The sequence below is a fragment of the Piliocolobus tephrosceles genome, chromosome 10 (genome assembly GCF_002776525.5).
Source record: "Piliocolobus tephrosceles isolate RC106 chromosome 10, ASM277652v3, whole genome shotgun sequence".
Classification (NCBI taxonomy): Eukaryota; Metazoa; Chordata; class Mammalia; order Primates; family Cercopithecidae; genus Piliocolobus; species Piliocolobus tephrosceles.
Window position 1 is genome coordinate 113,973,073 of NC_045443.1, and position 23,903 is coordinate 113,996,975.

General features: G+C 44.3%; 1 long non-coding RNA gene across 1 annotated transcript in view; it reads right to left on the reverse strand.

Moving 5' to 3' along the window:
* Positions 1-23,316, reverse strand: part of LOC113225209 — a 30,137-nt gene extending 6,821 nt beyond the window's left edge. The window contains exon 1 of the long non-coding RNA XR_003309866.1: positions 22,732-23,316. This is a non-coding gene — a long non-coding RNA (uncharacterized LOC113225209). The remainder of the gene's footprint in view (positions 1-22,731) is intronic.
* Positions 23,317-23,903: the final 587 nt, after the last annotated feature.

Here is a 23,903-nt window from a genome sequence, read left to right on the forward strand (position 1 = left end):
AGAAAGAAAGAAAGAAAGAAAGAAAGAAAGAAAGAAAGAAAGAAAGAAAGAAAGAAATTGGCTGTTCAGCTTGTCAGAAGAGCATTGTACTAGATGTACCACACCATTTCTGAGGAAAGGGAGAATCAGGCCTTGACTCCACAGGGCTCGCAATAAAATCTAGCCACACATGCAAGTCTGTTACACAGCCTAGTCTGATACATCATAGCTCTTCCTAGTCAATAATCGTCATGAAGGGACTTAATCCTTAGCTACCTGCCTACCAAATCAGAACCAAGTTGAAATGTCCTGGGGCCAAGGCCAGAATTTAAAGATTTACTTTTTTTAAAAATTGGGAAAATATACATAACATAAAATGTACCACTTTAAATTATATGATTTATTGGCATTCAGTACACTGGCAATGTTGAGCAACCATAAGCACTATCTCATTCCAGAACATTCTCATCACCCCAAGCAGAAACCTTGTGACCATTAAGCAGTCACTCCCCAATCCTTCCTTACCACAGCTGCTGAAAATCGCTAATCTTCTATCTGTCTCTGTGGTTTGACCTGTCATGGACTTTTCATATAAATGAAATTATTTAACATGTGGCCTTTTGTGTCTGTTTTTTTTTCACTCAGCACCATGTTTTCAAGCCTCATCCATGCTGTAGCATGTATCTGTGCTTCATTCCTTTTCATGGCTGAATAATATTCTATTGTGTGGATAGACAAGAATTTGTTGATCCACTCATCAGGTGATGGACATTTTGGATGTTTTTATCTTTTAGTTAGCATGATTAATTCTGCTATGAACATTCCTGTATGAGTTTTTGTTTGAACACCTGTTTTCAGTTCTTTGGGGTTTATAGGGAGGAATGGAACTGTGAGGTTCTGTGGTAATTTTATGTGTAATTCATTAAGATTTGCCTTTAAAGTTCCAGAAGCCTCATCTCCTGACCATAAAGGACATGCAGTGAGTGGGAAAAACTTCCCCTGAGTTTCTAGATTATGTCCCCTGAGTCTAGGCAGTTAAGTACATAGATTAAGATAATTGCTATATAATTACCTTATCTGTACTTTATTTTTATTTATTTATTTTTTTTTGAGGCGGTGTCTTGCTCTGTCGCCCGGGCTGGAGTGCAGTGGCCGGATCTCAGCTCACTGCAAGCTCCGCCTCCCGGGTTTACGCCATTCTCCTGGCTCAGCCTGCCGAGTAGCTGAGACTACAGGCGGCCGCCACCTCGCCCAGCTAGTTTTTGTATTTTTAGTAGAGACGGGGTTTCACCGTATTAGCCAGGATGGTCTCGATCTCCTGACCTCGTGATCCACCTGTCTCGGCCTCCCAAAGTGCTGGGATTACAGGCTTGAGCCACCGTGCCCGGCCTCTTATCTGTACTTTAAAAATCATCTGCTAAAATTCCACTTCTTTTAGACTATTCCAAATATTTCTTTTTTTCCCCTCTGTCACGTCTTTGTCCCAGAGCACCAAATATTTCTATTACATATGAGTTTGGGGAAGCTATTATTCAAAGTATATTAATCAGGGCCGGGTGCAGTGTCTCACGCCTGTAATCTCAACACTTTGGAAGGCTAAGGTGGACAGATCACTTGAGTCCAGGAGTTTGAGACCAGCCTGGGCAATGTGGCAAGACCCCATCTCTACAAAAAGTACAAAAATTAGCTGGGCATGATGGTGCATGTCTGTAGTCCCAGCTCCTCAGGAGGCTGAGGTAGGAGGATCACCTGTGCCTGGGAAGTTGAGGCTGCAGTGAGCTGTGATTGCACCACTGCACGCCAGCCTGAATGACAAAGTGAGACCCTGTCTCAAACAAGATAAATCAATAAACAAAATACATTAATTAAATGATGAATTCATAATTTCTCATGTAAAAATTCTGTTTTGCACTTGTGGAAAATTAACACTTCTGATGACTACTAGCACAGTGGGCATTAACACTGAATTGGTCAAATGTCAGACCAGGTCTTGAAAGGTAAGCAGGGTCTTGAAATGGTCTTTTACTGAACAGTAGCTTATGATAAAGAGTGGGCCTAACTTACAATTGCTGCAAACATGGCAGGTAAGTTGCTTTGGATGTAGGACCTGGGCTGAAGTCCCAGCTCTGACAGTAACTGACTTACCTTGGGAAAGGTAAAGGGTTAGGTAAACCCTTCTGAGCCCTCAGTTTCTTCCTCTGTAATGTGGGACTGCTTATAGGATATACTTCATTGGTCATTTATTTATTCATTCATTCAGTAAATATTTACTGTATAATCCCGGCACTTTGGGAGGCCGAGACGGGTGGATCACAAGGTCAGGAGATCAAGACCATCCTGGCTAACACAGTCAAACCCCGTCTCTACTGAAAAATACAAAAAAACTAGCCGGGCAAGGTGGCGGGCACCTGTAGTCCCAGCTACTCAGGAGGCTGAGGCAGGAGAATGGCATAAACCTGGGAGGCGGAGCTTGCAGTGAGCTGAGATCCGACCACTGCACTCCAGCCTGGGTGACAGAGCGAGACTCTGTCTCAAAAAACAAAAAAAAAATTTTTTATTGTACACTTATGGTGTGCCCCATGCTATTCTTACTGGTTACTAAAACAAACAACAGTAAACATAATAAGTAATTTTAAGATAGATGGTGATATGTTTTATGAGAAAAGGTAGAACAGGAGGGCCGCGGGAAAGGCTGAATTTTCTTATTTATTTTTTTTTTTAGAGACAGGGTCTTGCTCTGTTGCCCAGGCTGGAGTGCAGTAGCACAATCACGGCTCACTGCATGAACTCCTGGGCTCAAGGGATCCCTGACTGTAGCCTCCTACTCTGAGTAGCTGGGACTATAGGTGTGTGCCACCATGCCCAGCTATTTATTTATTTAATTATGGTAAAGATGGGGTCTTGGCATGTGTCAATATGCCCAGCTATTTTATTGATTGATTGATTGATTGATTGATTGATTGATGGTAGAGATGGGATCTTGGTGTATACCACTATGCCCACCTATTTATTTGTTTATAGTACAGATGGGGTCTTGGGATGTGCCATCATGCTCAGCTATTTACTTATTTATTGTAAAGATGGGGTCTTGGTGTGTGCCACCATGCCCACCATGCCCAGCTATTTATTTATTTATTTATGGTCGAGATGGGGTTTTGCCATGCTGCCCAAGCTGGTCTTGAACCCCTGGGCTCAAGTGATCCTCCTGCTTTGGCCTCCCAGAGTGCTGGGATGACAGGCGTGAACCACCGCACCTGCCCTAAAGACTGAAGTTTGAATGGCATGGTCACGATAGGCTCCACTAAGAAGGTGACATTTCAACAAAGCCTGGAGGAAGAGAGGGCATAAGTCACGTGGGTATCTTGTGGGGAAGGAACAGGGAGTCCACAGGCCCTGAGGCAGGAGTGTTCGGCCCTGTTCATGAAAACGCAGAGACCAGAGTGCCTAGACCAGTGTGTGCAAGGGCAAGAGGAGGAGTTTTGGATTCAACTTGGAACCAGATGGGGAGCCCTTGGAGGCTTATGACCTGAGCTGACTTGTATTTCAAAGGCATCATTCAGTCTGCTGTGTTGAAAAATAGACCACAGTCAAGGGCAGCAGCAGGGTGGCCAGCAAGGAGCCTCCTGCAGTCATCCAGGTGAGAGAAGATGGGAGCTAGGACCAGTAAGGTGGCATGGAAGTGCTGAGAAGTGGTTGGGTTCTGAATATATTCTGCAGGTAGAGCCAGCACAATTTCCTGTTGGAAGGATTAAATAAGATAACAGGGGCAGAGCTCTGCGCACAGAGCCTGCATGTAGATAGTACAGAATAATGGCAGCCACAATTATGATCAAGATAGGTATAGTATGTTCCCCTGCAGGAGTTGATCAGGAGCTAAAAAGAAACTGAGCAAGGGAGAAGCTATTAAGGTTCCCATGTAGTTTGCAGTGAGTTACAAAGGCCAACAAAGGTAACAAGGCTTTAACACAATGCAGACAAGGGCTTCTGCAGTATCCAGAGAACTGGGGAGCCCAAAGCAGCAAAGCCACATCATTTAGACCAAACTAGAGACTTTAGAACCAAGTTTTTCAGGTAATTGCAAATACTTCCTTTTTTGTATTAGGTTGGTACAAAAGCAATTGCAGTTTTGCATTAAAAGTAATGGCAAAACTGCAAACGCTTTTGTACCAGCCTAATAGTATATGGAAAGCAACATCAGTCAGGAAAACTGTTTCTAGATTCCCTGGCTTTAGAAATATTTACTGGCAATAATATCATGGCAGCTCAGGTATTTAGTTTCAGGTTTTTAGTTGAACTGCCCAACTTCAGGATTCCTTTCAGGAAGAAGACCCAGTTGCCAAGAGAGGATTGGAGTCCTTTCAACTCAACTTCTCTTTGTTCCAAATTCCAGCGACAAGCGGTCTGTCTGAGGATGATAGAGATGGATTTCTCCAGGGCAATGCCAACCTTGCTTCTCCTGCCCCTAGTAATCAGACCTCCAGTTTATCTTCTGCCAAACTCCTCCCATTGGACATCTGGCCCCAGCGGGAGAAACAGAGACCAAGGCACTTATTTTGGCTTTGACGTCAGCAAAGGAAGGCTGATGAAATTCATCATCAGTACAGATGAAAATCCACCGAGCCCTATCTCTCTTCCTTACAACACCTCTGTTTCTAACGCTGACAGAGGTCTCGCTTTCCTTTTGTTTTCATTTTGCTCTGGATTAAGGTTTGAATTTTTTTCTATAGTTAATTAGAAGATAATAACGCCAGCGAGCTTATTGTTAATTATTTGTATCTGTACTTAATACTTATAAGTGTACTCAGTTCTCGCGAGCTAATATTTGGCTTGTCAGATGCGTTAGTCATTGTAATTAATTGAGCCCATATACATTTACTGGGGCTGTGGGTAGAGTTATAAGAACAGTGGCAGATATGAAATGTCTCCCCTATCTTATGCTTATCGCTAAACAGAGAATTTGAGGGAAGCGAATCCCTCTTGCAACCTTCCCTCGTCACCTGGCTGACTTCTTTCCTCATTCCTCCCGTGAGGATCTTCTCTTTCAGACCCTCTATATCCTCTTTCTCTCGACTCCTGTTAATTTCCTTTGGAACGTCAGGCCCAGCTGCTTTGTTCATGGGACCCAGTGCAAAATAAAAACACAGAGCCCCTCATCCAAAAACTATTAAGAATTTAAACATGGCGACGGCAGAGCATTAAACCAAGCCTGGGGGCCCCTCTGACTGCAGAGGCTGTGTGCCCATCAAGCTGGTTCTGCACACCATTGACTGCCTTTGTCCTTTCCCCAAAAGGGAGCTCCTCCACCAGAATGTGCCCCATCCCTCTTCTCTACAGCTTGAACAGTGTGCAGCACGCAAGAGGGGCTCAAGAAGTGGGTAAAACAATTTTCCAAATGCAAATTTGAAAAACGCTAAGTGTAGCCATGCCACTCCCCTGCTTAAAATCTCCCATGGAAGGGACAGAGGGAAGTTTCTGGAGGAACAGAGATGTTCTATACCTACGCCTGTGGAGGGGTGGTGGCCACACGGGGCTATACACCCTGTCAAGACTCATCAAACTGTAGACTTAAGAAGAGTCTGTTATACTATGTATAATTACACATCAATAAAAAATAGCATGCTTACAAAAACCCCAATGTCTCCACGTTATCCTCAAGGTAGTCTATTCTCTCTCATATGTCACACAAGGTCCTTCCCCAGGGGCTCATTCTGAGTCTTGCAGCCTCACCTCCAGCACTTCTGTGGCTTCCTGTTTTCCAGCCATGGTGACTGCCAGCATGTCCCAGGCCTACGTGCCATCTTACTCAATTGCTCCCCAGCCCAGGAGTTAAAAAAAAAAAAAAAATCAAAATACGTGTCACCCTGTAGGGCACCAGCACCAACTGGAAGGGACTAAAGAGCAGGAGTGGGGCAGAGTCTCAGAGCTTCTTGCTGTGCCCTTTAGTGTCTGCATCGTGGGGAAGTGAGCAGAGATCCAAGACAGAGGAGGTCGGGAGGGGCCACTCCCCCGACCGTGGGCTCTGAGCCCTCACTGTTTACCAATCAATATGGAGGTAATCAAATATGTAACCTGGCATAGTCACATTGGCATGTGCCTGCTGAACATCAGCCCACCACCCAAAATGTGGGCCAGGCCAGGCGCAGTGGCTCACGCCTATAATCCCAGCACTTTGGGAGGGTGAGGCAGGCGGATCACCTGAGGTCAGGAGATTGAGACCAGCCTGGTCAACATGGTGAAACCCCCATCTCTACTAAAAATACAAAAATTATGTGGGTGTGGTGGTGAGCGCCTGCAGTCCCAGCTACTTGAGAGGCTGAGGTGGAAGGATCGCTTAAACCCGGGAGGTAGAGGTTGCAGTGAGCTGAGGTTAAGCCACTGCACTCCAGCCTGGGCAACAGAGTGAGACTCTGTCTCAATAAATAAATAAAATGTGGGCTAGCCCTTCCTTCTCTGGCTGACACCTACCTCTTCCTTCAAATCTCAACTCAAGTGTCTTCTCCAGGAATCCTTGGTGGCCCTGTCTCTTTCTTGGTCTCTCTTGCATTTGCTATACTGTCCTGGATTAATTGATATACATTCCGGTCTTAATCTCTGGAAGGTAGGAACTATGAGTCGAGCAAGGTGCCCAGCACACAGAATCAGGGGCACACACATGGATGAAGGGATTTTCCTGTTGGCTTTCCTGGCACATAGTGCAGACACTATAGAGACAGACGAATGAATGGATGAATGAGTGAATGAGTTAATTTCTTCTTTGCTTTATCTATATTTACCTTCATTGAAACAGTGGCAATTCTTGAGACATGGGCTTAGAGAGAGAGTATTGCAGCAACTAAGATCTCAGACTCTGAACTCAGGCAACCTGGAGGGATTCTAGCACTTGCCGATTGTCAGTTCTGGGTGTGTAACTTGCCCTCCCTGAGTATTAGATCAGGTCATTATTGATCTGACTTCACAGGGCTGCTGAGAAGCTCTAAGCACTTAGCCCTCAGCAGCTCTGACTGTAAGATAAACTGTATCTTGTCCACCATGGAGCCTGAATCGGTGGATGTGGTCGCCAGATGCCAGGAGAAGTCACCTGCCATTTGCAGCCATCCTCAAGTAAGCATCTCTGGTTTTACCTTCCATCTACCCAGTCTCTTGAGTCAGATGATTGCACAGCAAAAATGAAATATCCCTGCGATAAGAATATATGATTGGCAGATGTTACTGAACTGAAATCTGTGAGACAGTGAAAATGGATATTTTCCCATTTGCCTCCAACTTCCTGGTGTCTCTGCTGGAAGGTACCAGTTTCAGCCATGAGAAAGACAGAGAGGGAGAGAGGGAGAGAGAGAGAAAGCATTGAGGGGGGGTGATCCTCAGCTTCATCAGGTGAACCAACTTGTGGATTACCTTTCCAATCAAAAGCCTGCTTTCAGCCTTTCAGGAAATTCTGTGCAAGAATAATTATTGGCTAAACATAGCATAAATTGTCCCATCACCCCAGACCTCCACTTCCTTCCAAATCTCAGCTTCTTAACCAAGTCCTACATTTCCAAGAAAAGGCATTTTAGCATCCTGCATAAAAACTCAAGACTCCAGAGCCTGAAAGATTGAAAGTTCAATCCCACCTTTACCCATTCCTGGCTGTGACATCTTAGGCAAGGCTCTTAACCTCTCATAGTTTTATTTTCTTACCCTGTTCAGTGAGGAAGAACAGTATCTGTTGCAGGGTACTTATGAGGACTACGTGACACTTACTAAGTGGCAGGATTTTGTGAGAGTTTCTTAAATATTGGTTATGATACTCATTGGTTTCAAAAAGGATATGGAATGGTGGAAATATTTTTTTAAAATCTATAATGATCCCTGCAGATCTGCAAAATTGGAAAGACTCTTATTGAATGAATCACCTCATGTGCCACTGGCATCTTTCTGTGTGGTAGGCTGAAAAATGGCCTCCCAAAAGATCCAGGTTCAAATTCCTAGAACCTGGGGATGTGACCTTATTTAGAAAAAAGAGGCCCAGCATGGTGGCTGACACCTGTAATCCCAGCACTTTGGGAGGCTGAGGCAGAAGGACCGCTTGAGGCCAGGAGTTTGAGACCTGCCTGGGGAACATAAGGAGAACCCATCCCTACAAAAAGTAAAAAGGTTAGCTGGGCATGGTGGTGCATGCCTGTGGTCCTGGCTACTCAGGAGGCTGAAGCAGGAGGATAGCTTGATCCTGGGAGGTCGAGGCTGCAGCGAGCCTTGATCGTACCACTGCACTCCAGCCCAGGTGACAGAGCAAGATCCCATCTCTAAAACAAAAGAAAAGGAAAGGAAAACAATATTTACAGGTATAATTAATTAAGGATCTTGAGATGAGACCATCTTGGATTAAGATGAGCCTTAAATCCAATAGAGATGCTTTTATAAGAGACTATAAGGGAGGAAGACAGGCACATAGGTGAAGGCCATGGAGGCAGAAATGAGAGTGATGCAGCCACAAGTCAAAGAGTCCAGCAACCACCAAAGCTGGAAGAGGCAAGGAAGGCTTCTTCTAGTCTCTTTGGAGGGAGAACAGCCATGCTGATGCCTTGATTTTAGACTTCTGGCCTCCAGAGCTGTGATTGAATAAATGTCTATTGTTTTAAGCCACCTAGTTTGTGATAATTTGTGATAGAAGCCCCAGGAAACTGATACATCCTGTAGCATCTTTAATGGGGAATGCAACCACTTGCCTATACTGGGCAGTTCTAAGGATGAAGAAGATGATTCTGCAACATGTGTACATTGAGCATTTTGGTAGAAGCCAGCATGGGGCCCTTACAGTCTAATCATTAAGAGTAGACAGATTTTTTCTTTTTTTTTTTTCCTGAGACACAGTCTCACTCTCTTGCTCAGGCTGAAGTGCAGTGGCTTGATCTTGGCTCACTGCAACTCCTGCCTCCCGGGTTCAAGCAGTTCTCCTGGTCAGCCTGCCAAGTAGCTGGGATTACAGGCGCACTCCACCACACTCAGCTAATTTTTGTAGTTTTAGTAGAGTCGGGGTTTTACCTTGTTGGCCAGGCTGGCCTCGAACTCCTGACCTCAAGTGATCCACCCCGCTTGGCCTCCCAAAGTGCTGGGATTATAGGCGTGAGCCACGACATCCAACCAACCAGACAGACTTGTGTTCAAATTCCAGCTTCCCTTTGAATAGCTGTGAAATCCGGGACAAGTTACTCAACCTCTCTGAGCCTCAGGTTCTTCATAGGGGAAACAGGGGTAGTGTTTTGCCTACCTAGGGAGATGGGGGTGATTCATTAGCTATGCCTGGCATGTGCCTGGCATGCAGAAATTGTTTCGTGAACGTCTGCTGTGATGGCAAACCTTTTGGGCAGATCCATCTAGCTTCTCACATGTGTGGCAAGTGGCTGCCGTGTTTACCGAACGTCCTGTGACTGTGGGGACCGGCAAAGCTAAATAGCCTGAGTGGGTTGAACTGTGGCCTCACCTGGTTAGCCCTGTTCTTTTTCTTCTTGTATAGGAAAGGCGGGGCTGTCCCGAGGTGCCTTGTGAAATAGCCAGCCATCCTGGGCTGCCGTTTCATTGTTCCTGCTGAAGCCAAAGGTGCCAGAAAAGCCTTGACATCGAGTTCCGCGCTCCCCAGTCGTGACTCTGTGTCTGCGACGAACTTTCTAAAGGCAGTGGCTTATAAACGAGCAGTACTGACTCCATGGCGATTCCATCTACTTCCCAAGCGTGTCTGTGTTCAGAACGCTCCGCCATCCACAACCTTCCTACTTACTGGTTAGGAGTACCTCCTTTCCACTCACTTAAAAGGACATTTTTCCAATGAGAGCAGGTCATATTTCAAACTGCATTGCCAAGGTACCAGGAGCCAGTAAAAGGGGGCATTTAACACGGTATTTATCTTGACTGGCAGAACAGGTCATGGCTGCAAAAGAAACAGCTTCGGAGAAGGAGGCAGCCTCTCCGACTCTGGGCTCCCTCTCCCTCCCCACCCCACTCCCCACACTGTTTAAAGCATTCTGGAGCCGCTGCCAACTTTCCTGGCAAAGCTCTTATTTCTTTACATGTATGTTGCATTCCATCTGTTTAATGTGCGTTCTGTGCCATTCACGGATTTTGGCAAGGTCTGGTGAGGTGGCATGGCACGCTCGGGCTTGTGCTAAGCCAAACAGGGCATGGGGGAGAGGGACTGGAGGCCGATGAAGGAGTCCTGCTTCTCCCTCTGGCTCGGGGAGGCCTGGAGTTGCAAAGACGGAATTGGAACTGCCTAACAGTTTTCCTCCAGATGTGATTGAATCATGCGTGTGCCACTATTGCATTTCACCCTCCACAGAGGGGTTTTGGGGTGCGATTTTGCAGTTTCTGATACACAGCCAGAAAAATCGAAATGATGAAGCAAGGTAACAGTAGGGAAACCCACGCATACTCATGGATCTGGGGCTTCCCTAGAAACACTGCAAGGCCCTGAAGGCCGGAAAATGCTAACACCTGGATCTGATAGTCCCAATGCCTAAAGAAAAACTGATCTCAATCTTTGCATTATTCTCAAGAACCCTAAGTACTTGGTTGGTGAAGCGGAGGCAACGTGCTGTGATTTGGATCCAATTTCATCCAGTTGGAAGGCAGGAAAGCCAGGTTTTATGCACTGCCAAAACATCTGGTGAATTCAGTTAAAAAAAAAAAAAAAAGGCACCAGTTTGGTGGGGGAGAAAACAAAACCCTCTAGAAACAGTTGTTGGGTATTGGGTGACCAAAAACATTCTGTTGATTGACACCCAATATTCACTTTTCCATTGGTTGCTGGTTGAGCAGAGCTCTTCAAATGGGGAAAGCAAGACTTAAGCGAGAGAAAGGCAGATGACGGGGTTAAAAACATAAAGGTTCACACTTTAAGAAAAAGTTAAGTGCACATTTCTTGACTCCAGCCAAGAGAATGAACAGAATCTCCCTGTTAAGAAGTGGAGTTACTCACCTGATTCAAGAGAGATGACATGGCACAGGAAAAAAAAAAAAAAGGTACAGGCTCCTAATAAGAAACAGCCGCATGTGGGATAAAATTAGTGCAAGTTGTGTAATCCCAGTTGGCCAGTTGTAAGAACAGGGAGGAGAAAGGAGCATGGGGAACATGTTTCAGATGTGATTCAAGAGGTCCTGGAGCCCGTCCTGACCCTCTGGGTTGGAATTTCTGACTCTCTTCACTGCCTTGACTCAGAATAGGAAACCGAATCCTGACCGCGCGTTTCTTTTAATAGAATTAAACTTTCTTGCCAACTTCCTCCAGAGCACAAGATTACCCCTCATCGTCTCTAAACAATACGCCAATCATCAGATGGAAGTGAGGGGGTGCACTGTCCTATTTGCACCAAACATAACCCAGGCCCCCAAGCAGAAGACAAACAACGGGAACAGAGTTTGGCTTTTGTACTGGGCCTGGTAAATACAACATGTTCTTACAGGTTGGAAAACCGTCTGGTTCCTCTTTGTACTTTCCCACTTTCTCCCACTTCTTCTAACTTGAATCTCATCATTCTGCTTCGACATTGGCCAAGTTCACATTTGCCAGTTGCCGAGTGGATAATGGATGGTTTGTAAGATGACTCGTATGCTAGGGAGACAGGCAGCTGAATGTATACTGTCTGTGTGAGCAAATGACTTCTTTTGAACCTGAATCCCCACCCGGCCCCATAGGCCGTCCATGTGCTGATAGACATGGAAGAAGATGACAACAGAATGACTTAATGCCCATTGATTCAGTCGTCATACTTGTGCCGGCAAGGGAAACCTGCAGAAGTTCCCTTGCCCTGGTAATCAGTTAGCAGGGGTCAATCCTTGTGTGTAAGGTATGCTGGTGCTTGGAAGCCCAAAGGGGACATTAATAGAATGCAAAGTGTTTGGTAGTTCCTCATTAAAAATGGATTTTGTTTTCAGTGCTTTGAGGATGGGAACAGTGAAGTTGGAAACTGTGCTTGTAATTGGGAGCAGGTCTCCTGCCAGATTCTAACAGCTTTAAGGGATATCCAGTTTGGGGTTTACAGTACTACATTCTGGCTCATTGAAATTGCATCTAAACGTTGCCAGAATGTGTCATAAACTACAAAATCTGTACAAAAATATATTGACATAATGACTCTGTAGCCTTAAGTCAGAGGGGTGGGGGAGCCATGTGGCCCCATCGGCATTGTTCTCGCTCTGTCTCACGGCAGACTTGGGTCACCTGGGACAATTACCATTCGTGGGATTCCGACCCTGGTCTGACCAGTTCTCGCAGCTGCTTAGAACAGCCTCACCCTGTCCCATGGTCACAAATAGCATCCCTGCCTGTGCCACACCAGATAAGGGGCTGGGGATCAAGCCCAGAAGAACCGTTCCCACTTGCTCCTAGAATAAAGCCCCTCATGTTGTGCTGGCCTCACCATTCTCAGCTCTGATCACTCTTCACTCGCTGAACTCCAGACACAAAGCATCTTCTTTCTTTTTTAGATAGAGTCTCGATCAGTTGCCCAGGCTGGAGTGCAGTGGCGCAATCTTGGCTCACTGCAACCTCTGCCTCCCAGGCTCAGGTGATTCTTTTGCCTCAGCCTCCCGAGTAGCTGGGACTATAGGTGCCCAACACCACGCCTGGCTAATTTTTGTATTTTTAGTAGAGATCCGGGGTTTCATCACGTTGGCCAAGCTGGTCTTGAACTCCTGACCTCAAGTGATCCACCCACCTCGACCTCCCAAAGTGCTGGTGGGATTATAGGCGTAAGCCACCATGCCTGGCCAACTCTGCATTTCTAACAAGTTCCCAGGGGATGCTGATGCATGGACCACGCTCTGAGTAGCCACGGTACCAACCTTTCTCAATCAGAGTTCCATGACAAAATAAAGCTTGACTGAAAATGAATTGAGCTACTACTCTCTCGGTTCACCTAAGGATGGTGCTTAACTAGAGCCATTAGCTACAAGTTAATTCATTACATACCTTAGATGCCTTAGAGTAGGTGGTTTTGTTTGTTTGTTTGTTTTAATTTTTATTCTTTTACAGACAAAGTCTCACTCTGTACCCCAGGCTGGAGCTGGAGTGCAGTGGTGTGATCATAGCTCCCTGTGGCTTCCAACTCCTGGGCTCAAGCAATCCTTCCACCTCAACCTCCCAAGTAGCTGGGACTACCGGTGAACCTAACCATGCACTGCTAATTTTTTATTTTTTAATTTTTGGTAGAGATGGGGTCTTGCTATGTTGCCCAGGCAGGTCTTCAAGTCCTGGCCTCAAGCGATCCTCGTGCCTCAGCCACCCAAAGTGATGGGATTATAGGTGTGAATCTCTGCGCCTGGACTGGGCAGGGTCCTTACCACTGACATTTGGGCTGGAGAATTATTTATTGTGGGCGCTGTCCTAGGCATTGCAGGATGTTTAGCAGCATCCCTGGCCTCTACCAACTAAATGCCAGCAGCACTATCCCCAAGTTGTGACAACCAAAAAATGTTTCCTGACATTGTCCAAGTCCCCTGGGGGGTAATGTTGTCCCCCATTGAGAACTACCATCTTAGGACATTAGGGTGTCATTCTCTGGCAGTACCAGGTTGAGAGGGATTGGGAAGTTGAAGACAGTGTTTTGTTCATGGCTATAATTCTATTGCTTAGCACAGCACTCTGCATATGGCAGACCCTCAATATGTGTTTGTTGATTGATTGAATGAATGAATGAATGAATAAATGAAAATAAATGAATGAAAATGAACTCCAAAATCATGCTTGGCTCATGGGTAAATAGAATTCTCTTCACACAGCCTCCAACCTCCTCCACCCCACTCTCCTCCCCCCAACTTCAAATCAGCAAAACTTAGTGGGCTTGTTGTCATCTAAGGCACAATTTTTCTAAATGTAGCATTTTCCAGGGTAAATATCCCTTTGAAAAAAATGTGAAGAAAAATTCTCGCTTGAGATCTTTTTTTAAATGTCTCCAATGACTAAAATCCTCTTACAGTAAGTACCCAGAGAATTTCATTTGCTTAAAGAAAAAAAAAACTGCCGGTTTTAGTCAAGAATGTAGAAAGTACTTGAAAATCATATACTTTTTTTCCCATCTTACTGAGCAAATTATAAAATGGTAGAATTGATTTTAGTTCTAGATTGTTTTTAAAGCTCTACCTCAGACTGAGGCCTCATGGATAAAGTGGTACTAGGGACTTATTTGGGAAAAAAAAAAAAAAAATCCCTATAGTAATAACACTGGAAATTCAAGCAGGAAAAACAGTAGTCGTAGGGTTTTTTATTTGTTTTATTTAGGGAGCGTATCTTGTATGATTTCAAGAGGAAAATTACATATAAATAAAATCTGCATTTTGCTTAAAACTGTGGATTCAGGCTGCATTAAAAAATAAGATTAAGCCAAGCATGGTGGCTCACACCTGTAATCCTAGCACTTTGGGAGGCCAAGGTAGGTGAATCACTTGAGTTCAGGAATTTGAGACCAGCCTGAGCAACATAGCAAAACCCTGTCTCTACAAAAAAATACAAAAATTATCTGGGGGTGGTGGTGCATGCCTGTAGTCCCAGCTACTTGGGAGACTGAGGTGGGAAGATCACTTGAACCTGGGAGGTGGAGGTTACAATGAGCTGAGATTGTGCCACTGCACTCCAGCCTGGGCAACAGAGCAAAAGCCATCCCTCATCTCCAAAAAAAAAAAAAAAAAAAAAAAAAAAGCAGTGAATTCACTCAATTTATGCTTCCACACACTCAGTAACTCTGAGGCAAATTTTCAAACCAAATTGCCATGTAGAAAGCAAAACCAGCTTCTCCCTCTTCTCTTCCAAACCTTTGGGCAAATGAGCAGGCCAAGCTCTCAGTTACTCAGGGCAGCTGAGTGAGATTTGGAGCACTGAAAAGGTTTCTGGAAAAGAATGCGGTGGTGACAATCTTTCCATGCTCTTCTAAGTGTATCCTTCTTTACCTAATAGAGGTTAAACATCATTTCTGTTTTGCATGCTTACCCTGACATCACTTGGCAGTGGCTGCCTGAATGGTTTTGGGAGAATATTGTGACTCTAAGTCTGGGTTCTCTATATGGGGAGGGGAAGGGTGCTGTGATGGAATGGTAATGTCTGCCGTGAGCAGGGCCATGGAGAGTGGTGGACAGGCTGTGTATTTGTCATTCCTGGATCCTAGTATAGTCTTCTCTTCTATCATAGCTGTTCTAGTAGAAGGAGAGCTTCAAGGAGAAGGTGCTGTGCTTCTGAGTATAATGTGTCTCACTCCATTTCATACAGATACACCAAGTCAGCATTTCAATTCACGAAAGCTCCCAAGACAGATGTGAAACAGAAAGATGCCATGGTGGGAAAATCCCTTTCCTTCTCTGGACCTATCTAAATAGGCTATTACATATGTGACTCCCTCTCAGCGTAAGTATGGCTAAGACATGCTATATCCCTGCATTGGGTTACTCTAGCATTTGACTCTGTCACTGTGACACCATACGCTGCCAAAACATCACATCCCTTCCTTTGGAATAAAAAGGTCTTTTCATAAGACTTGTTAAGTCTGAATATTAATCATATTCATCATTATTCAGTCTGCCTGCTGTCCACAATACTTAAATAAAGGGAAATTTTAAAAATAGAAAAAGACAAGTTTAGGAACTTCAAGACAATGATGAGAAGGTAATGATGGGGAAGAAAGCAGTGGTGATCAAACCTATATTAAAAAATCTTAAATGAAAAAAATTAACAAATAGACTCTTAACTTTCAATATTAGTCTTTATTTCAAAAATAAGAGGAAGAGTGATTAAAGAGATGAATTCACATTTGAATAGGATCCAAATGACTTAAGGACTATTTGGATTCAAATATTTCAGTTGGACCAGGAATGATGTTAGAGTTATGTGATGCATTAGGGGTTGAAGTGAAATGGAAATATTTCTTTCCTTTAAAAGCAAATTTCTTGCTTTTGTGGGCCTTGAGAGTTTTCTAGGCTGTGCAGTCCAGCCACCCTCCAATTCCCTTGCCTTGGACTCATGAACTCCCATTTCAGATCCAGCCTGTTAGGGGGAAGTAGAGTTTGTGTTTGTGACAGTTCCTTTTGCAGAAATCATGTGATGCAAGAGAAGGTTGTCCATATAGAGCTGAACAGTTGTTAGTTTTTTTTTTTTGTTTTTGTTTTTGTTTTTTTTTTTTTGAAACGGAGTCTCGCTCTGTTGCCCGGGCTGGAGTGCAGTGGCCGGATCTCAGCTCACTGCAAGCTCCGCCTCCCGGGTTTACGCCATTCTCCTGCCTCAGCCTCCCCAGTAGCTGGGACTACAGGCGCCCGCCACCTCGCCCGGCTAACAGTTGTTAGTTTTGAATCCAAATTAGAAAGCTTCTGCACTAGAGCTGGGCATGGTGGCTCACACCTGTAATCCCAGCACCTTTGGGAAGCCAAGGTGGGAGGATCACTTGAAGCCAGGAGTTAGAGAGCAGCCTGGGCAACACAGCAAGACTTATCTCTATGAAAATTTTTTTAAAAAATTAGGCCGGGCGCAGTGGCTCACGCCTGTAATCCCAGCACTTTGGGAGGCCGAGACAGGCGGATCACAAGGTCAGGAGATCGAGACCATCCTGGCTAACACGGTGAAACCCCATCTCTACTAAAAATACAAAAAACTAGCCGGGCGAGGTGGTGGGTGCCTGTAGTCCCAGCTACTCCGGAGGCTGAGGCAGGAGAATGGTGTAAACCCGGGAGGCAGAGCTTGCAGTGAGCTGAGATCCAGCCACTGCACTCCAGCCTGGGAGACAGAGCCAGACTCCGTCTCAAAAAAAAAAAATTAGTGGGGTGTAGTGGCACGTACCTGTAGTCCTAGCTACTTGGGAGGCTAAGACAGGAGGATATCTTGAGCCCAGGAGTTTGAGGCTGCAGTGAGTCATGATGTCACGCCACTGCACTCCAACCTGGGCTGGAGTGAGACCCTGCTCTTAAAAAGCAAAAGAAAACAAAAAACAAACAAACAAACAAAAACCAAGAAAGTTTTGGTCCTAGTGATACAGTGGAATCATAACCGATTTTTGTTCTGGCTTCAGAGCCTCTCGGATAAGATGCCACCATGAGAACCGACACTGGTGAACAGGGTGAAACAGAAAGCACTTTGCTTGGAAAGACAGGAAGCAGGTGGTGAGTTCTTCCCCACCACATTTCAAAAAACAGAGTGTATGGAGTAGGCCCCATCAAGTAAGCTTTAACCTCAAACCCAGCAAATGTTTATTACGCACCTACTGTGTGCCAGGCCCTGAGCTAAGGGCTCTTATATATGGCATCTAATTAAACCCCAGGACAAACAGAAACATCCTAGCAGACTCTACCCATCCCTCATTCCTAAGTGTGACTTGATAGTAGAGCAGAGCTTTTCAACCTTAGCACTGCTGGCATTCAGGTTGGATATTCTTTGCTCTTGGGGGCTGTCTTGTACACTGCAGGATATTGAGCAGCATTGCTGGCCTCTACCTACTAGATGCCAACAGCGTACCTTGCTCTAGGAATGATGATCAAAAATGTCTCGAGACATTGTCAAATGTCCTCCAGGGGACAAACATTGCCCCTACTTGAGACTCGCTTCTTTAGAGACAGAACGGTCGCAATGCCCAGGCAGCTGTAGGCAAACATATCTTCCACTCCCTTCTATGGTCTGACTTAGTGGCTCTCTAACCTGAATGTTCTATAAACAATATCATATATACCTTACTTTATGGGAAGAGAATTTTCTTTTCTTTTTCTTTTTTTTTTTTTTGAGGCAGAGTCTCACTCCGTTGCCCAGGCTGGAGTGCTGTGGCGCGATCTCGGCTCACTGCAAGCTTCGCCTCTCGGGTTCATGCCATTCTTCTGCTTCAGCCTCCCGAGTATAGCTGGGACTACAGGCGCCCGCCACCATGACCGGCTAATGTTTTGTATTTTTAGTAGAGATGGGGTTTCACCGTGTTAGCCAGGATGGTCTCGATCTCCTGACCTCGTGATCCGCCCCCCTCGGCCTCCCAAAGTGCCGGGATTACAAGCGTGAGCCACCGCGCCCGGCCGGGAAGAGAATTTTCAAGGGTAATTTAATCCGATTCATTTTTGCCTTACATGCTGACATGAGAATCTAACCTCTCTTTTATGGGGAGGTGTGTGTGTGTGTGTGTGTGTGTGTGTGTGTGTGTGTATGTGTGTGTGTTTGAGATGGAGTCTCACTCTGTTGCCCAGGCTGGGGTGCAATGGCATGATCTTGGCTCACTGCAACCTCCACTTCCCAGTTTCAAGCAATCCTCGTGCCTTAGCCTCCCAAGTAGCTGGGATTACAGGCACAAGCTGCCACGCCTGGATAATTTTTGTGTTTTTAGAAGAGACAGGCTTCTGCCATGTTGGTCAGGCTGGTCTTGAACTCCTAACTTCAAATGATCCACTGGCCTCAGTCTCCCCAAGTGCTGGGATTACAGGCATGAGCCACTGCACCCAGCCATAACCCCTCTTAAACTGGACACCACTGGTCTCCCTGAAGAGGTCAGAACAGTCACAAAGGTCTTTTCAGCACACACAAAAAAACCTCTCTCCTGCCCAGGCTTCTTCTGCAAGGACAATGGTGATTATTGCCATTATTGAATGCTTCCTGTGGTACCAAGCCACCCTACTGAATCCTCACATTGACCCTGTCAGGTAGGTGCTATTCTGGCCCATTTTTCAGAGGAGACCCTGAGGCTAATAAATGCTAGAGCCCATTTGATGCCAAACTGGACTACTTTTCAGTAGAAAATATGCACAGCGTGCACTCAATAATGATGAACTACTATTTGCTAGTGGAAAACAAATCTGTTTGATTTAATCATGAACAGTCATTCAAAATTATTTTCCTGAACCAAAAAAGACTGATTGAACAAAGTTTCAGGATACAAAATCAGTGTTCAAAAATCAGTAGCATTTCTGTACACTAACAACATCCAAGTTAAGAACCAAATCATGAACAAAATTCCATTCACAATAGCCACGACAAGAATAAAATATCTAGGAATACAGCTAACCAGGAAGGTGAAAGATCTCTATGATGAAAATTATAAAACACTGCTTGAAGAAATCAGAGATGACACAAACAAATGGAAAAATATTCCATGCTCAGCAATAATCAATATTGTTAAAATGGTCATACTGCCCAGAGGAATCTACAGATTCATGGCCATCCCTATCAAACTAATGGCATTTTTCACTAAATTAGGAAAAACTATTCTAAAGTTCATATGGAACAAAAAGAAAAAAAAAAAAGCCCAAATTGCAAGGCAATCCTAAGCAACAAGAACAAAGCTGGAGGCATCACATTACCTGACTTCAAACTATCCTATAAGGCTACAATAACCAAAACAGCATGGTACTGGTCCAAAAACAGACATAAAGACCAATGGGACAGAATAGAGAGCCCAGTAATAAAACCACATATTTACAACTGTCTGATCTTTGAAAAAGTTGACCAAAAAACCAATGAGGAAAGGAGTCCCTGTTCAATAAATGGTGCTGGAATACTTGCTAGCTATATGTGGAAGAGATTGCAGCTGGACCCCTTCCTTACCCCATATACAAAAATCAACTCAAGACGGATTAAAGACTTAAATATAAAGCCTAAAACTTGTAAAAACCCTGGAAGGTAACCTAGGAAATACCATTCTGGACATGGACCCTGGCAAAGATTTCATAATGAAGATGTCAAAAGCAAATTGTAACAAAAACACAAATTGACAAATGGGACCTAATTAAACGAAAGAGCTTCTGCACAGCAAAAGAAACTATCAACCAGAGTAAACAGACAACCTACAGAATGGGAGAAAATATTCACAAACTATGCATCTGACAAATGTCTAATATCTAGAATCTATAAGAAGCTTAAATTAACAAACAAAACAATAAACAGTTCCATTAAAAAAGTGGGCAAAGGACATGAACAGACACTTTTCAAAAGAAGACATGCATGTGGCCAATAAAGCATACAGAAAAATTCTCAACATCACTAATCATTAGAGAAATGCAAATCCAAACCACAATGAGAGAGCATCCACACCAGTCAGGATGGCTATTATTAATAAGTCAAAAAATAACAGATGCTGGCAAGGCTGTAGAGAAAAGGGAACGCTTATACACCTCTGGTAGGAATGTAAATTAGTTCAGCCATTGTGGAAAGCAGTATGGCGATTTCTCAAAGAAATTAAAACAGAATTACCATTCAACCCAGCAATCCCATTACTGGGTATATACCCAAAGGAATATAAACTGTTCTATCATAAAGACATATGCATGTATATATTCATTGCATGCATATATATATTCATCGCAGCACTATTCATAATTGCAAAGTCATGGAATCAACCTAAATGCCCATCAACAGTAGACTGAATAAAGGAAATGTGGTACATATACATCATAGAATACTACTCAGCCATAAAAAAGAGTGAGATCATGTCCTTCACAGCAACATGGATGGAGCTGGAAGCCATGATCTGAAATGAGCTAACAGAGGAACAGAAAACCAAATACCACATACTCTCACTTATAAGTGGGAGCTAAACATTGAGCACCCACGGACACAAAGAAGGGAACAACAGACACCAGGGCCTACTTGTGGGTAGAGGATGGGAGGAGGGAAAGGATAGAAAAACTACCTATTGGGTACTATGTTTATTACCTGGGTGATGAAATAATCTGTACAGCAAATCCCCGTGACATGCAATGAACCTATACAACAACTCTGCACATGTACCCCTAAACCTAAAATAAACGTTAAAAATAAATTTTTTAAAAAAAGACTAATTGTACTGGTCAATCCTCCTAATGTCATGGCTTGGAAGGACATACATATTCAGAGTGTATATATAACACACTCTGAATTTCTTTTCCAAAATATATAACAGAAGCTGTCCAAGCATGTATTAACTAACTGTCAAAACAAAACAGATCATTTTATTTGAAGCTACAAAAAGACTGGAGTATTGGCAGGTACTCAGAGATAATGGTGATCACACTTGCCACGTCATAGTGGCATTATACATTTGCTATGACACCTTCTCCACATAGCTGGGTGCTTCTTGAGGTCAGGGACTTAAACCCTTAGACTTAGTCTCTCAGACTCACTTAGACCTTGGTACCATGCTAAATTTGTCAAGATAGTAAATGATACATGAATGCACTTTCTAGTTTTTTGGTTTTTTTTTTTTTTGAGACGGGGTTTAAGCCTGCTGCCCAGGCTGGAGTGCAATGGCGCAATCTTGGCTCACTGAAACCTCTGCCTCCTGGGTTCAAGCAATTCTCCTCCCTCAGCCTCCCTAGTAGCTGGGACTACAGGTGCACACCACCACGCCTGGCTAATTTTGTATTTTTCGTAGAGATAGGGTTTCTCCATGTTGGTCAGGCTGGTCTCGAACTCCCAAACTCAGGTGATCCACCCATCTAGGCCTCCCAAAGTGCTGGGATAACAGGTGTGAGCCACCATGCCTGGCCGATTCTAGTTTTTTTTAATTTATTTTTTGTAGAGATGGGTTCTCACTATGTTGCCCAGGCTGGTCTCAAACTCCTGACCTCAAGGATCCTCCCACCTCAGACTCCCAAAGTGCTGGGATTACAAGTGTGAGACACCACACCTGGCTATGAATGCACTTAAAATCTAACAATTATGTGCACTTAACCTTCATCTCTCAGCAACTGTCGGTGGTGAATATTTTCAAGATCCTCTTTTTCATAGGAGGAGACTAACGCTGAAGGAGATGAAGTGACCAGCCCTGGGTCACCTCCTGGTAAACTGTGGTGCCAGGCTTTGGACTCAAGTCTCATGCTTGGAACTCCAGCTGTCATACTTTTTAACATTTTTACCAGGTAAAAGTGGATTGGGAACCCCAGATGCCAAATGTGGCCTGATGTCTACCATTTCCGAACTGTCTTAATATTAAGCAGAATTAAATACAGGGAATTGGGCTGGGTTCAGTGGCTCACGCCTGTAATCCTAGCACTTTGGGAGGCCGAGGGGGTGGATTGCTTGAGCTCAGGAATTTGAGACCTGTCTGGGCAACATGGTAGAATCCTGTCTCTACTAAAATACAAAAAATTAGCTGGGCATGGTGTGTGCCTGTAATCCCAGGCTGAGGCAAAGAATTGCTTGAACCGGGGAGGCAGAGGTTGCAGTAAGCCGAGATGGCACCACTGCACTCCAGCCTGGGAGACAGAGTAAGACTCTGTCTCAAAAAAAAAAGAAAAGAAAAAAAAAAAAAAAACAATTAAACACAGAAAATTGCATCCCATAAGCCTTTAATGTACATGGACTCAGTCATGTATGTTTGTGAAGAGAAAGAAAGAATAATATAATAAGGACAGGCAGTTTACTTCTGCAGCCTGTGGAATGGGAGTATGTCCAGGGTGAGGTTAAGGTGGCAGCTGCAGATGGCTGATCCTTCACCAGTCTCAGGAATCACCAGCTTCTTTTCCCATGTGGCCCTTTGCTGCCCTGAGTAGGAGTCCACTGTTTATACATGTTTTTACAATATTGAAAGATTAACATTTCTCCTACAATTTGACCTCTAAATACAAGGAAACGGCTTTATCTGGTTCCTAACCAAATAATAACATGGGATCAACTGGCTGGGCAGGACTTACTGTATTGAGAGATGATCTACGGATGGCCAGTGTAGATGCTTCCCATGGGACTTGTGAGGGAATTTGGGGATATATGTAACTGTATTAGGGTTCTCTAGCGGGACAACACTAATAGGATAGATGTGTATATAAAGCGGAGTTTATTAAGGAGTATTGACTCACACGATCACAAGGTGAAGTCCCACAATAGGCCGTCTGCATGCTGAGGAGCCAGGAAGTCAGTCCAAGTTCCAAAACCTCAAAAGTAGGGAAGCCAACAGTGCAGCCTTCAGTCTGTGGCCGAAGGCCTGACAGCCCCTGGCAAACCGCTGGTGTGAGTCCAAGAGTCCAAAAACAGAAGAACTTGGAGTCCGATGTTCCAGGACAGGAAGCATCCAGCACAGGAGAAAGATGAGGCTGGAAGACTCAGCCAGTCTAGTCTTTTCATGTTCTTCTGGCTGCTTTTATCCTAGCCGTGCTGGCAGCTGATTAGACGGCGCCCACCCAGTTTGAGAGTGGGTCTGCCTCTCCCAGTCAGATGTTAACAGACACATCCAGGAATAATGCTTTGCATCCTTCACTCCAATCAAGTTGAGAATTAATATTAACCATCACAGTGACCATCGCCAAAAATCACCATGCTGATTTTTGATCCCAAGGTATACCTGAGAAGTATTGGGGAAACATCAAAACCAGACACAAATTAAAATACGAAAGAAAGAAAACTTTGACATTTTTTGAGTGCTAGACGTTCTTCTGAGAAGTTCCTGTATACTAGCTTATTTAGTCATCAGAACATGACTATTAGGTAGGTACTATCATGATCCTTCCCATTTCACAGGTGAAGCAACTGAGGGACAGAGAGATTCAGGAACTTGCCCAAGGACCTGGCTAGAGTGACAGAACCATGATTTGAATGCAGATAGACTAGGCCTACCACACTAAATCACATTCCTATCTCCCCAACCAGACAGTGATCTCCAGGAAACTTGAATTGGGGTTCCTTATCTTTTCATCTTCCCCAGGTCTGGCCCTGTCCTGTGATCACTGGGAATTCAATAAAGGCTCGTTTCAACTTGAATTGACTTCGGTTGTTGACTATCCTTTAAAACATTTTGACAAAGGAAAAATAACAACTGCCCAGCAACTCAGCATTTAGAGGCAATCTATAGCTTCTTAAACACAGCAAAAGGAGTGGAAACAGGATAGTAAAATGAAATATAAGTAGCTTCACCATTATCCATAGAACCCATTATGAAGCATAACAGTGGCTGGTCTCTCTCACTCTCTCTAAAATACAACCTCTTTGCAATGTTTTGTTTTTGTTACTGTTTCTGTTCAGGTAAAAGGATTAC